General features: G+C 42.5%; 1 protein-coding gene and 1 long non-coding RNA gene across 2 annotated transcripts in view; one reads left to right on the top strand and one right to left on the bottom strand.

Moving 5' to 3' along the window:
- Positions 1-16,413, top strand: part of maml3 (mastermind-like transcriptional coactivator 3) — a 328,137-nt gene that overhangs the window by 262,039 nt on the left and 49,685 nt on the right. The gene's annotated exons all lie outside the window — the stretch shown is intronic.
- LOC133633921 (uncharacterized) lies at positions 52-2,421 on the bottom strand. Its single transcript, XR_009821855.1, has 3 exons — positions 2,292-2,421; positions 237-400; positions 52-92 (listed from the first exon to the last, which is right to left on the bottom strand). It is a non-coding gene; the product is annotated as an uncharacterized LOC133633921 (long non-coding RNA).

The following is a 16,413-nucleotide window of genomic DNA, read 5'->3' as shown; positions in this document are numbered from 1 at the left end:
TGTACCAAGGTGATACGACCTTGATGGGCTTCAGCTCAGGCGCATCGGGTCTTTCATTTTTCAAAGCGCTGGCAGTGAGGACATGTGCGCACCTAAAAGCAGCAATAAAGGGAAACATATTGTAGATATGATTTGATTCCACAACACTTTGCGACCTACTACTAACTACTAACCTGAGTGTTTCAACTAAAAATTAAAATTAAAAGCAAATATCTTCCTTCTAGGAGCTTGCTTACCCAATCCAATGTGTCCTTTGTGATGGACCGCCAATAAAACCGGGGAGCAATCTTCGCTTGCATCCTCCGTGGTCCAAAATGGCCTGCATGGGCTTCGGTTAACACAGCCACTTTCTCCTCCTCTGTCCAAATGACCCTTCTGTTCCCATGGTACAGGACCTCTTCTACACAGGACACACAATATTGTAGTGAAATGGTTTCAACAATAATGTTGATTAAAAGTACAGACATTTAACAGTATTATATATTAATTAATATTAGTGAAATGGTTTCAACAATAATGTTGATTTAAAGTAGTGCAGACATTTAATGTTGATTTAAAGTACAGACATTTAACATTATATATTAATTATCAACAATAATGTTGATTTAAAGTACAGACATTTAACATTATATATTAATTAATATTACTGAAATGTTTCAACAATAATGTTGATTTAAAGTACAGACATTTAACAGTATTATATATTAATTAATATTAGTGAAATGGTTTCAACAATAATGTTGATTTAAAGTAGTACAGACATTTAACAGTATTATATATTAATTAATATTTTTTGCACGTTACCACGAAGACAGAAGTTCGCAGCAGCGGCCCTAACACTCCGCTTGAAATGTTGCGAAGCCTGCTGGTGTTTGACATAAGTCCCCTGGGACAGATAAAGATGAATATCATCCAGTGACACCACCATTTTCAGGAGATTTGGATTTATCGATCGCTGGCAATGACGTAAGAGGAAATGACGTAAGTAAGAGGAACTGACGTAAGCGGAAATGACCCCGGAAGTAAATGGGGGGTAGGAAGGTTTTTGTGATGGGAAGAAAATTGGCGTGACAAGGCCACATGCAACATTAGTCGTCGTTACCCAGTTAAAATATCCGTCTATTGTCTTTGGTGTTGTACCGTATTTTCCGGACCATAGGGCGCACTGCTGATGAATGGTCTATTTTCGATATTTTTCCACATATAAGGCGCACATATAGGGCGGTCTTACTTACGTGGCTCACCTTTGGCAGCATCTTTTCTCCGTCATCTTTGTTGTAGCGGTGTAGCGTGCAAGGACGGGAGTGGAAGAAGTGTCAAAAGATGGAGCTAACTGTTTTAATGACATTCAGACTTTACTTTATCCTCATCCGGAAACAACAACAAGGCCGGAAATGTGTCCCGTGAAAAAACGTCAGAACAGAACTCTCTAATAACTAAAGTTCCTTGGGTGAATTATGTAAACACACTACACCGGTATGTTTTAGCGCTTTCATGGCGAGTTTACTGACAGATATAAGTAAGAACTTTACACTACTTTATATTAGAAATGGCAACAACTAAGGAGCGCCGTGTGTCATGTTCTATATTTTCAATGGAACATATAAAATGTTGGTGTTGTTTACTTGAGTCGTATTGCAGTCTACATGTATCTCTTATGCGTGACTGCCATCTACTAGGCACACTTATCATTTCACCATGTACCAAATAAAATTGCTTCGAGGTCGGTAAGCAAAACCAGAATTATTCCGTACATTAGGAACACCGGGTTATAAGGCGTACTGTCGAGTTTTGAGGGGGAAAAAGGATTTTAAGTGGGTCATGATCTGTGGTCTGGATCATGTTTTTGTTATTTTCTGTTAGTTTTAAGACTCCAATTGTTCCCGTTTTTGTACATCCTTGTTTGTTTTAGTTTCCATGGCGACTGATTAGTTTCACCTGCCTCATGTGTTCGGGACACGCACTTGCTCTAATCAAGAGACTATTATTTAAGCCTGTCTTTGCCAGTTAGTCGGTCTGGCGTCATTGTTCTTTTCATGCCACGGTTTCATGCTTAGTTCATGCTGCTCGTTCCATGTCCTATTCCAAGTTTTTTGCTAGTTATTTGTTTCATGCCACAGTAAGTCTTGTTTGTTCTATGTCCATAGTTCTGGCTAAGTGTTAACGTCTATGTTTCCTGCTTTAAGTCGTTTTTGTTCTTTAGCGTCTCGTGTGAACGGCACGCCTTTCTTTTGTTTGGTTCCTGTCTTTGTGATGTGTAGGATTAATTGAGAAAATATATATGTTCCTACCTTCAAGTCCTATCAAGAATATTCTGTTTGCTTCCTAGGAGAACAAACCTCGCAGTAAGCTGCGAAAACCCCCGTTATGACAAAGTGCGCCTTATAGTCCGGAAAATACGGTAGTTCTTATCTGTTTCATCTTCATGTTTAGTTTTTGTTTGTAAAAAAAACAAAAAACAGAAATGTGGGGCGGCGTGGCTCGATTGGTAGAGCAACTTGAGGGTTCCAGGTTCGACCCCCGCTTCCGCCATCCTAGTCCCTGCCGTTCTGTCCTTGGGCAAGACACTTCAACCACCTTCTCCCAGTGCCACCCACACTAGCTTTAATGTGACTTAGATAATAGGTTTCACTGTGTAAAGCGCATAGAGTCACTAGAGAAAAGCGTTATATAAATATAATTCACTTCACTTCACAAATGGTGCAATATTCCATATGTCAGTAGCCAAAGGAGGAGACAGTTAGACATAATAAATAAATAATATTATTAATAATTACATGTATTACATTTTGAATATCTATTAATAGCATACAATATATTAACAATATACAATACAACAATAATATACAATATAAAAACTAATGATGTATAAATAATTTACTTATTAATCAAATCATAGCCCCCGAATCGGAATCAAATCGTGAGGTGCCCTAAGATTCCTACCTTTTGTAATGCGTCTTTAATTGAACAATATTGCAGTTTTTGTCAATATGAATATGGGTCAAATAATTATAGTTACATATTAACATATTAAAAAAGTATCCAGTAACAAACGTCTCTGCATCATTCAACCTACTGTGTCGGTAGCTTAACTTCATGAATAATGGTGATCAGTAGGTGTTGCCAAAAAAAAAACAATTACTACTCCGCTTCAAAACTTAAAAAACAGCATAATTCCATTCCAGACAGTTAATAATACCTAGGTTAGTGTTTTTTTAACCTACCAATGGTTTCTGTTTGACAAATTTTACTTGATCAGACCTTTTCTAACATTTCACACTACAAAAGAATAAAAGTATAGGTAGGTAGGTAGGTCTTTATTGTCATTGCACAAGTACAACGAAACTTTGTATGTTAGTTATAATAATGGGTTAGATCTATAATGCGCTTTTCAAGACACTGAAAGTGCTTTACAGTGAAAACCGAAAAGCCATCATTTATTCAAAACCACATTCACACATTGATGTGGTAGAAAGCCACACTTAGGCTTATTTCAAGCTGGAGGGTAGGATGTCTACCATATTTTTCGGACTATGAGGCGCACTTAAAATCCTTTAATTTTCTCAAAACTCGACAGTGCGCCTTACAACCCGGTGCGCCCAATGTACGGAATAATTCTGGTTGTGCTTACTGACCTCTAAGCTATTTTATTTGGTACATGGTGAAATGATAGGTGTGACCAGTAGACGGCAGTCACACATTAGAGATACGTGTAGACTGCAATATGATGGCAGTCAAACATAAGGGATACATGTAGACTGCAATATGACTCAAGTAAACAACAACCAAATTGTATATGTTCCATTGAAAATATAGAACATTATACATAGCGCTAAAAATCTATAAAAATGTTTAGCACGACTTTGGTAAGCTATGAAGCCTAACTGCTTGATGGATTGTACTGCGCTTCAACATACGAGTATTATTATGGTGTGTGTATAAGGTAGGACTTATTATCTGGCGTTTTGTTTCGCAATATTATGCAAAAGCAACTTTTCCTACCTTCTGGTACCTGCTGATCTGTATTTGGGATCTGCATAAGTCCTAAAAATTTGCACGTCCGCCTTTGTAGTCCGTGCTGATACCGTAGTTGATAAGCTTCTTCTTTTTCTCTATTTTCTTGTTATGGGACATTCGTCCTCTGCTGTTGCCATTTCTAATACAAAGTAGTGTAAAGTTCTCATTTATATCTGTCAGTAAACTCGCCATGAAAGCACTAAAACATACGGGTGTAGTGGGTTTCCATTATTCACCCGAGGAACTTTAGTTATTAGAGAGTTCGGGTCGGACGTTTTTTCACGGGACACATTCCCGGCGTTGTTGTTGCACCAGTGAGCTACGGATGAGAAGATGTTTAGGTAAAGTCTGAATGTCATTAAAACATTTAGCTCCATGTTTTGCCACTTCTTCCACCCCTGTCGTTGCACGCTACAACAAAGATGACGGAGAAAAGACGCTGCCGAAGGTGAGCCACGTAAATAAGACCGCCCACAAAACAGCACATCATGAAGCGACTGTCAGAAAGCGACTTGAAGATGATCTGTAAAACATAATCTATGCAACATTTTGACCAAAGAACCACCATTACATGTTATGTAGACCACAAGGAAGTGTTTTTAATTCAGAAAAAAATAATAATAATATGACCCCTTTAGTGCGCCCTATAATCCGGTGCGCACTTTGTATGAAAAAAGACCTGACGAGACCTGTTTATCGGCAGTGCGCCTTATAATCCGGTGCGCCATGTGGTCCGGAAAATACAGTAATTCCTATTTTTTTGGGGGGGGCGTGGGGGGGGGGGCAAATCTGATTACAAATAAGATGCGATGTCTGATGTGAACATAAGCTGACCCGCATGCAGACTTGAAGTAAACATGGCTTCAATTCTAGTAGGTTTCAGTCCTGGTGCGTTTGTGGCAAGTTCAAAGATTTTGTGTAATTAAAGTCAACATTTTCTGAACCAAATTATTGCGCGTAGAAAATGAAGAAGGAAGAGAACAATCATTTTGGCTCTCGTAGTTTGTGAGACATTTGCTTTGGCGTCTGCTCTGATGAGCGTGTGGGCGAGCAGTCGGAGACAGGAGTGGGGGGACATTGACGTGAATTCCTAAAACATATAATTTTTTCTGTTTTCTGCTCTTGTGTCAACTATTTATTTTGTACCCATCTATTTTGGCAAATAATTATGACACTTATCGCTATTTGATGACATACTGGTGGGATCAACGCGACCCGATTGTTCAGACTGCAGTCACATCAGATATATATCTGATTTATATCCACATACAAGAGGCATGGGTCGGATTTGAAAAATTCTGAATTGTACTGTTCATATTGACATCAAATGCATCTGATAAAGGTCACATATGGGCAAAAACATTGTCCTGTGAAAAACCGTCTGACCGGAACTCTCTAATAACTAAAGTTCCTTTGGTGAATAATGTAAACTCACTACTCCGGTATGTTTTAGCGCTTTCATGGCGAGTTTACTGACAGATATAAGTAAGAACTTTACACTACTTCATATTAGAAATAGCAACAGCGGAGAATGAATGTCCCATAACAAGAAGATAGAGAAAAATAAGAAGCTTATCGACTACAAAGGCGGACGCACGCATATTTTCAGGACTTATGCCCAGATCCCAAACACAGATCAGCAGGTACCAGAAGGTAAGAAAAGTTGCTTTTGTATAATATTACCTAACACACACCATAATAACACTTGTATGTTGAAGCACAGTACAATCCATCAAGTGGTGCGGCTTCATAGCTTACCAAAGTCGTACTAAAACATTTTGATAGATTTTTGAGCACCATGTGTAATGTTCTATATTTTCAATGGAACATATACAATTTTGGTGTTGTTTACTTGAGTCATATTGCAGTGTACACATATCTCTTATGTGTGACTGCTATCGTATTGCAGTCTACACATATCTCTTATGTGTGACTGCCATCTACTGGTCACACTTATCATTTCACCATGTACCAAATAAAATAGCTTTCTATGTCGTTAAGCACAACCAAAATTGTTCCGAAAAATAGGCGCACCGGGGTATTAAGGCGCACTGTCGAGTTTTGAGAAAATTAAAGGACTTTAAGTGCGCCTCATAGTCCGAAAAATACGGTAAATGAAAAATATCAACATACTACCATTAGTATTGATACAACTGCCTATTCCCCATCTGTCTGTCGAACTGTACCACCGAGTTTGCTGTCATCAAATAATTCACAATCTTCTGCTTTAATATGAACATTCTACAAATGATTTCACTTACAATATTTTGGCTTTAGGGAGGCCAGATAGGTACATTTGGATTCAAATGTGTCTCTGCTGTGCACATTGGCAGCCATTTACATACTTAGCGTATAGAGACGTCTATCTATTTGGATTATGGCAGAATGCAGGGGGATGTGGGGGAAGACAAACTGGGGAAGAAATCAAGATGGAGGTATAGGAAGAGCTTCAATGAATGGAGAGGAAAGGGTGCCTGAAGAAAGAAAGGGAAGTGAGGGATGGAGAGGCTGAGGAAGAATGCAGAAGGGAGGGTGTCGGGGGGTTATAGCCCTGAGACCATGGCGGGGGGAGAGAAAAAGAGATGGAGAGAAGCGAAGAGTGATAGCCTCACGGCAGCACCTAATGGCTTCTCTGGAGAGGGAGAGGAGAGAAAATGAAGGATCTCTGACACGAGCACAGACAAAGTGAGGGAGGAAGAAGAACTGTATAAACCCTGTAAATTCTGTAAGAATAAAGAAAGATGAAGAGAAAGCGAAACAAAAACGAAGACTAGAGAGGAGCGTCGGGGTTAAGAAAAGCAGAAGGAAGCGAGAAAGATGGATGGAGTTGTGTGGTGGACGGGAAAGGAGGGAGGAAGGGCAGGGCTGGATGGAGGGATGGAATAAAAGAGGCGGGGCGTCGGTAAAATGGAGGCGATTGATGGACAGAGCAAAAGATGTGATGTGAGGAGCCAAGAACAAAAGGAAGACGTGGTTAGGTAGCAGGAAATTGAAGTTGAGTTATTTTCCTGTCTTAACAAAGTGCAGGGAGGAAAGTAAACAAAGATGGACGCTCTGGAACATCATTCTGGCTCCACGTGTAATAGCACTGATCACACAAGTACACTTGCTGTGTGCTGATAACACACACTGACACACACACCTGTTTATTGCTACATGACATCTTCATGGCCCTCAATAACATGTATATGGTGTACAAGTGCATATATAGTACATGTATATACTGTATAAACACATGTATATACTTTATATAAGTGAAGTGAATTATATTTATATAGCGCTTTTTCTCTAGATTTACATTGAGAAAGCCATTATCTACATTTAGGCTACATTCACACCAGTGTGGTTGGAACTGGGAGTGAAGTGTGTGAAGTGTCCTGCCCAAGAATACAACAGCAGTGACTAATACAGCGGAAGCTGGATTCAAACCAGGAACCCTTAAGATACTGGCCGGCCGCGCTACCATCTGAGCCACGCCGCCCCGTAGTGCACATGTATACTGTATCAGTGAATTTATAGTACACGTTTATACTGCACGACTATGTATATACTGTATATGTGCATTTTATAGTTCATACATGCTGTATAAGTGCATGTTTATACTGTATAAGTGCATATATAGTGCCTTTTTATACTGTTTAAGTGCATATATAGTGCATGTATATACTGTATAAGAGCATAGAGTGCTCGTATATACTGTGTAAGTGCATATCTACTGCATTTACTGTATATCTGTATAAGTGCATATATAGTGCATTTGTATACTGTTTAAGTGTATATATAGTGCATGTATATACTGTATAAGTGCATGTACACATACAGTGTATGTGCATATACAATGCATGTATATACTGTATACGTGCATACAGTGCTCGTATATACTGTGTAAGTGCATATCTACTGCATTTACTGTATATCTGTATAAGTGCATATATAGTACATGTTTATACTGTATGTGCATATATAATGCATGTACATACCGTATAATTGCATATAGTGCTTGTATATACTGTGTAAGTGCATATCTACTGCATTTACTGTATATCTGTATAAGTGCATTTTTATACTGTTTAAGTGTACCTGTATATATAGTGCATGTATATACTGTATAAGTGCATGTACACATACAGTGTATGTGCACATATTATGCATGTATATACTGTATACGTGCACACACATCGTATATACTGTGTAAGTGCATATCTACTGCATTTACTGTACATCTGTATAAGTGCATATATAGTACATGTATATACTGTATGTGCATATATAATGCATGTACATACCGTATAATTGCATATAGTGCTCGTATATACTGTGTAAGTGCATATCTACTGCATTTACTGTATATCTGTATAAGTGCATTTATAGTGCATACATACTGTATAAGTGCATGTTTATATTTATGCATTTATATACTGTATGTGCATATATAATGAATTTATATACTGTTTAAGTGCATATAGGGCTCGTATATACTGTGTAAGTGCATATCTACTGCATTTACTGTACATCTGTATAAGTGCATATATAGTGCATGTATACTGTATATTGTGTAAGTCCATATATAGTGCATGAATATACTGAATATGGGCATGCAGCATTAAAGCAAGTGAGAATGTACTAGAGGCATCTTCACCAGATGGCAGCTGACACAGAGTGCAGAAAAAAGGCAAGCAGATCATCTGCCATGGCTCTTAGACGTACCTTTCTCTGCCACAATAATTAGAAGACATAAACACGTGTTCTTTCTCTTAACCAGGCTCCCCAACTGAAAACATTCCTAGCTTTTATTCAAACGCGCTGTCACTGTAAGGTTTCCATGGTGACCGTTTCCAAGGTAATTGACCGTAGCACCTGGTCCTTCTTAGGGTGGTACTAGCGCTCGTTGGCCACCACGGCTCCTGATGACGCGATGATCTCATCCCCGCACATTGCTCTTTCTCACTCACCCTCTCCTTCCATCCTCTTATCGTACTTCGTCACGTTTTATCGTGCTGCAAAATCGCAGTCACTGGTGCAACATAAGCAGAGCTCATTGGGCAAACTGCTTCTGCCTGTTCATCTTCAGACCGTATTCAACATTACATTGTTATTGAAGCAGTAATGACGGTGTTCAGTCTTTATTTGTATTCCTAATAAAGTTGTACTCTTTTTTGGGGGGGGGGGAGAAAAACACCTGGTCTGGTGTTTTTTCTTCACTTGCTTTATCTCTCACTGTGGTAGAATTCAGGTTAAGACAGCCTTGCTTTTCTTTTTGAAGCATTTTTTAAATCATAAACTGATATATTTTTCTTAGAAATTACCCCGTTGGCTCCAAAATGGTATGTCGACAAAAATGGTCGACCACGTATGTCTCAATCCTAATGTTTCACTTCCGATTTAATACCAATATTGGCGCCTTCCGTATTGGCCGATATTGAGCCGATACAATATTCAGCAGGAATCCTCAATACTTTTATTATTTTGTAGTGTGGAATGTTGAAGAAGGCTTGATCAAGTAAAATTAGTCAAACAGATAACAATAGTAGGTATGAAAACACTAACGTATTTATTATCAACCGTGATCATCTGTTTTGATGCCAGGTAAACGCGGTGCGATGGAGTGATGTCAGACGGCGACTAGAGACCTGTCAGCAAATGCTATATTGCCTTTGAGCAATTATATGGATTATAATATTATTTCACTTTTTCACTTTTTTAAATAATTTTCGTTGATAGCACATTGTTTTCAACCTGTCAGTTTTATAGCATCTGTACTAAAAACCAAATAAACCAGGGATTAGTTCAAGGTTTTATTAACATTCTAAATCAGGGGCCACATCGCAGTTATGGTTGGCCTGAGAGGGCCACTTTTAACAATGAGTAATATATGAATATGCATGTACAGTATATATATAATACGTTAATAATATATTTTTTTACTTAAGTTGCAAAAAAAATATTTAAATTTTACTTTAAAAACTGAAAGCTCAGTCACCAGAATTTTACAGTAGAAGCAGTGGGTTTTTTACAGCATATAAAAAAATGGAATACATGGAATGGAATGGAAAAACAATACCATTGTTTTAGCGGTAAAATTCAAGCAACAGAGCTGCCAGTTTTTTTTGGTACCGTAAAATCTTGTTATTTTAATGTTTTTTTTGTTTGTTTTTTAATGTTTTAGTGTCTTTCTGTATATGGAAAAAAACAGTACCAAAGTTGATTCACGGTAAAAAACTCATAAGTCAAGCAGATATTTAAGTACAGTATTTATTTTAACAAGAAATATTTTCGGAATACATGATAACATAATATTTAATTTTACAAGATATGCAATTGCATGCAGTACATGATTTGTAATGTCAAAAGGGAAAGAACAAATATATTTAGTACAAAAAGATTAAGCATTTTATTAACGCATATTATTTCCAGGCTTTCGCGGGCCACATAAAATAATGTGGCGGGCGAAAGTAGTAGTAGCAGTTCCACGACCAGGACGAAAACCAAACTGTTCCTCCTGAATCCGAGGTTCGACTGTCCGGCGTAGCCTCCTCTCCAGTACACCTGATGTACTGTGGCCAATGTTTGACACCTCTGTTCTAAGTGAATAAAAATGAGGAAATTAAATAAGAAAATGCACGATAACAATGTACCAATAAATTTGAGTTGACATGTTTTCAAGTAAAAGAAAGATGTATCAGTTATTATTTTTGGTGCTCCAACTGTAGTATTAAATGTTGTCAAGTTATGAACTTACCAATGAAGATGTTTAAACAGTAGTGGCATCTACAAGTGGCTGCAGTAGTAGCAGGTGTTTTTCACACAGCTTTATGGCGACAAGTAGTCATATTTGCAAAAAAAAAAACATATCACCTGACAATCTCCATGTTGTTAACTCCTCTTGTCCCTTGGTAGCCGAGCTGGTATCTCTTATGGACTTACTTCACTTTTTACAGCATATGTCTGGCCCTACTAACACAAAAGGTCATACTTTAGATGTATTTTTTTCTTTTGGAGTAAAAATTGACCAACTAAGTATTGACAATCTTCAAATAAGCGACGACTATTGTATTTAATCTGTCGTTCGCACTGACACAAACTACTTTCAAAGTGAAGAAATAGACACATTCTCAATGAATTTGCAATGATGTGTATTTCTGGTCTTGTCATCCTCGTCCGGACAGAAGGGTGACCGGCTGCATCAAAAGAGATGTTGTATATTCCATCCATCCATCCATCTTCTTCCGCTTATCCAAGGTCGGGTTGCGGGGGCAGCAGCCTAAGCAGGGAAGCCTAGACTTTCCTCTATCCAGCCACTTCGTCCAGCTCTTCCCGGGGGATCCCGAGACGTTCACAGGCCAGCCGGGAGACATAGTCTACCCAACGAGTCCTGGGTCTTCCCCGTGGCCTCCTACCGGTCGGACGTGCCCTAAAAACCTCCCTAGGGAGGTGTTCGGGTGAAATCCTGACCAGATGCCCGAACCACCTCATCTGGCTCCTCTCGATGTGCAGGAGCAGCGGCTTTACTTTGAGCTCCTCCCGGATGGCAGAGCTTCTCACCCTATCTCTAAGGGAGAGCCCCGCCACCACAGCGGAGGAAACTCATTTCGGCTGCTTGTACCCGTGATCTTGTCCTTTCGGTCATAACCCAAAGCTCATGACCATAGGTGAGCATGGGAACGTAGATTGACCGGTAAATTGAGAGCTTTGCCTTCCGGCTCAGCTCCTTCTTCACCACAACGGATCGATACAGCGTCCACATTACTGAAGACGCCGCACCAATCCGGCTGTCGATCTCACGATCCACTCTTCCCTCACTCGTGAACAAGACTCTGATGTACTTGAACTCCTCCACTTGGGGCAGGGTCTCCTCCCCAACCCGGAGATGGCACTCCACCCTTTTCCGGGCAAGAACAATGGACTCGGACTTGGAGGTGCTGATCCTCATCCCATTCACACTCGGCTGCGAACCAATCCAATGAGAGCTGAAGACCCTGGCCAGATGAAGTCATCAGGGCCATATCATCTGCAAAGAGCAGAGACCTAATCCAGCAGCCACCAAACCAGATCCCCTCAACGCCTTGGCTACGCCTAGAAATTATGTCCATAAAAGTTATGAACAGAATCGGTGACAAAGGGCAGCCTTGGCAGAGTCCAACCCTCACTGGAAACGTGTCCAACTTACTGCCGGCAATGCTGACAAGCTCGGACACTGATCGTACAGGGAGCAGACCGCCACAATCAGACAGTCCGGTACCCCATAATCTCTGAGCACTCCCCACAGGACTTCCCGAGGGACACGGTCGAATGCCTTCTCCAAGTCCACAAAGCACATGTAGACTGGTTGGGCAAACTCCCATGCACCCTCAAGGACCCTGCCGAGAGTATAGAGCTGGTCCGCAGTTCCACGACCAGGACGAAAACCAAACTGTTCCTCCTGAATCCGAGGTTCGACTGTCCGGCGTAGCCTCCTCTCCAGTACACCTGAATAGACCTTACCAGGAAGGCTGAGGAGTGTGATCCCACGATAGTTGGAACACACCCTCCGGTTCCCCTTCTTAAAGAGAGGAACCACCACACTGGTCTGCCAATCCAGAGGTACCGCCTCCGATGTCCACGCGATGCTGCAGAGTCTTGTCAACCAAGACAGCCCCACCGCATTCAGAGCCTTAAGGAACTCCGGACGGATCTCATCCACCCCCGGGGCCTTGCCATTGAGGAGCTTTGTAACTACCTCAGCAACCTCAGCCCCAGAAATAGGAGAGCCCACCACAGATTCCCCAGGCACTACTTCCTCATAGGAAGACGTGTTGGTGGAATTGAGGAGGTCTTCGAAGTATTCCCTCCACCCATCCACAACATCCGCAGTCGAGGTCAGCAGAACACCATCCTCACCATACACGGTGTTGACAGTGCACTGCTTCCCCTTCCTGAGGCGGCGGATGGTGGTCCAGAATAGCTTCAAAGCCGTCCGGAAGTTGTTTTCCATGGCTGCCCCGACCTCCTCCCATGTCCGAGTTTTTGCCTCCGCGACCGCTGAAGCCGCACACCGCTTGGCCTGTCGGTACCTGTCCGCTGCCTCCGGAGTCCTATGAGCCAAAAGAACTCGATAGGACCCTTTCTTCAGCTTGATGGCATCCCTCACCGCTGGTGTCCACCGGCGGGTTCTAGGATTACCGCCACGACAGGCACCAACTACCTTGCGGCCACAGCTCCAATCAGCCGCCTCGACAATAGAGGTGCGGAACATGGTCCACTCGGATTCAATGTCCAGCACCTCCCTCGTGACATGTTCTAAGTTCTTCCGGAGGTGGGAATTGAAACTCTCTCTGACAGGAGACTCTGCTAGACGTTCCCAGCAGACCCTCACACTGCGTTTGGGCCTGCCAGGTCTGTCCGGCATCTTCCCCCACCATCGCAGCCAACTCACCACCAGGCCGCAAATCCAATGACATAACTACAAAGTCGATCATGGAACTGCGGCCTAGGGTGTCCTGGTGCCAAGTCGTCGTCGTCGTCGGCGGTCACTCGAAACGAGTATGACTGTCCTCCGTAGGGAGGACGCCTGTGCGTGGAATCTTTTAATGTGGGGAGACTGGTGCACGGTCAGCCACCACACAGTCCTTGGCATTGAGCGGGCCAGGGTCCAGTGGCATGGAGACCAAGACGACTGGGGACCCGTCTTTGCTGCAGCCTTCATCCGCCTTCCCAGCCGTTGTGGTGCATTCCGCTGCCGCCATCTTCCGCCTGGTCCACCGTTGAGGCGGTTTTCACTATTCGCCCATAGCTGGGGTTATTTACCCATAGCTGGGACAGGGGTTGACTGGGCACCAGGGCATGTCCACACACCGGTGGGCCTGCATGCCCCGTCTCTGGGGCCCCCTGCTGCTCCGAGATCCCGTACAACTTAGCCTGGAACCGCGAGGTTCCAGTTACCGTGTGTGGCCACGAGGAGGCATGTACGAGTCTTGACAATGGAGAGGCTATGTACCGGCTGAGGAGGCTTATGCACTCGGCTCCTCTTTTCGCCCTCTGAGACAGAGGGCTAGCCGGCGGCACTAGCTGAAAGCAATGAGTATCAGGCAGAAGCAGCATGCAGCATAGCAAGCAAAAGCGGCATGCAGCATGCACTAACTACAGGTACTACTACTCCAAGGCTACTGCACTAGACGCATCACATCGCCCTGTGCGATGTTTTCTGCACACACACACCAAGTGCACATATGGACACCCTTATGTTTGAACATGGTGTTTGTTATGGACAATCTGTGACGAGCACAAAAGTCCAATAACAAAACACCACTCAGGTTCAGATCCGGGCGGCCATTCTTCCCAATCACGCCCCTCCAGGTTTCACTGTAATTGCCAACATGAGCATTGAAGTCCCCCAGTAGGACAAGGGAATCACCCAAGGGAGCACTTTCCAGTACTCCCTCGAGTGTATCCAAAAAGGGTTGGTACTCTGAACTTCTGTTTGGTGCGTAAGCACAAACAACAGTCAGGACCTGTCCACACACCCGAAGGCGGAGGGAAGCTACCCTCTCGTCCACTAGATTGAACTCCAACGTGCAGGCTTTGAGCCAGGGGCAACAAGAATTGCTACCCCAGCCCGTCGCCTCTCACTGCGTGCAACGCCAGTGTGGAAGAGAGTCCAGCCCCTCTCGAGAGAACTGGTTCCAGAGCCCTTGCTGTGCGTCTAAGTGAGTATATCCAGCCGGAACTTCTCCACCTCGCGCACTAGCTCAGCCTCCTTCCCCCCAGCGAGGTGACATTCCACGTCCCAAGAGCTAGCTTATGTAGCCGAGGATCGGACCGCCAAGTGCCCTGCCTTCGGCTTCTGCCCAGCTCACAACACACTCTATAGCCCCTCCCATGAGTGGTGAGCCCATTGGAGGGGGGACCCATGTTGCCTCTCCGGGCTGTGCCCGGCCGGGCCCCATAGGGACAGGCCCGTCTACCAGGCGCTCGCCATCGTGCCCCAACCCCGGGCCTGGCTCCAGAGGGGGGCCCCGGTGACCCGCGTCTGGGCGAGGGAAATCGGAGTCTCGGTTTTTGCATTTCCATAGAGCTCTTCGAGTTATATATTCCTCCTTCCTATCTCTGGTAGTGTGTGCTAAGTCAGGACAGCACACCCTGACCATAAAAGGAGATGTTCATGTGTAAGTGTCTGGAAAGACAACAGATGCAGGTTGTATCTTAGATGCTGTCATTAAGCTAAACATGTAGTCTCTTCTCACTGATAGGGTCATCACCTTTGCATACCAATGTCCAATTTTATTGCCTTTTCTTCCGCGAGAACTAATCCAATCCACACATAAACGTCAATAGTAATGGGCCCTGTGTTATTATGTTCCCAAACTGAAATGCTACTATTTACTTAAACCCGGTGGTTCGCTTTGAATGAATTAATATAAACATTCACCATATGCAAAACATGAGTTAATTAATTCACTTCAGCAATCAGTAGGTTTTCTGCTTCTTTAGACCCAACCACCTTTGCTAACCGATGATGATGTTGTCACATTTAAGACAAACTTCAATCGACTTTTTCTGACTGCAGCACCAGCTAAAAACACTCTAGGCTCTCATAGAAACCTTGTCCATGGGTGAATGAAGCTGAATGAATTTCGATCTTCTGGAGAAGCTGTCGAATATTGGAAGGTTTGTGGAAAGCTACAAAACTAGAAGTGCATGGACTCAATTTTTAAAGAAATGAAAATGAAACTAAGTGAAATGATACAACACGCTCACTCAGCTTTCTTTTCACATCTTGTTTTGCATAAAAGTCTTATTTGACACTTTTGAAAACAACATTCACACTCACATTCACACACGAGGGCCAATTTAGTGTTGCCAATCAACCTATCCGTAGGTGGGATGTACCCGTAGGGAACCCACGCAGTCACGGGGAGAACAAGCAAACCCCGCACAGAAAGACTCTGAGGCAGGTAATCGAACTGTGAAGCACGAGCACTATCCACTGGGCCACCGTGCTGCCCTGTTCCTAGTCTACTGCTCTTAAATATTTTTGATGTTGTCGGTCTTTGGGTGGTAAATTTGACAAACCTTTAACTTCAGTCTGGCTCGATCCCCATCTTTTTTAAACAATCTGTGGTGAATCCCATTCTTACAAAGACTAATCTTAATCTGGTGGAGCCTATAAATTACTGGCCCATATAAAAACTTCCCTTCCCATGGAAAACGTGGTAGCTAATAGGGGTGGGGGAAATAATAATTTTTTTAGATGCATTGCAATTCGGACATGGACAATTATAAAATCGATTAGTAAACGTCAATAATTGATAATAGATGTATTTATTGTAAATAAAGTAATGCAGACAGTTCTAAAATGTGGCTGACTCACCGAGAGAGAGAGCTCTATTGTTATAGGGCACTTATGTTCTAGTTTTGCAC

This window comes from Entelurus aequoreus, linkage group LG18, assembly GCF_033978785.1.
Source record: "Entelurus aequoreus isolate RoL-2023_Sb linkage group LG18, RoL_Eaeq_v1.1, whole genome shotgun sequence".
Taxonomy (NCBI): domain Eukaryota; kingdom Metazoa; phylum Chordata; class Actinopteri; order Syngnathiformes; family Syngnathidae; genus Entelurus; species Entelurus aequoreus.
The sequence above is the reverse complement of the archived record's forward strand: the minus strand, read 5'-3'. Positions and strand labels throughout refer to the sequence as shown.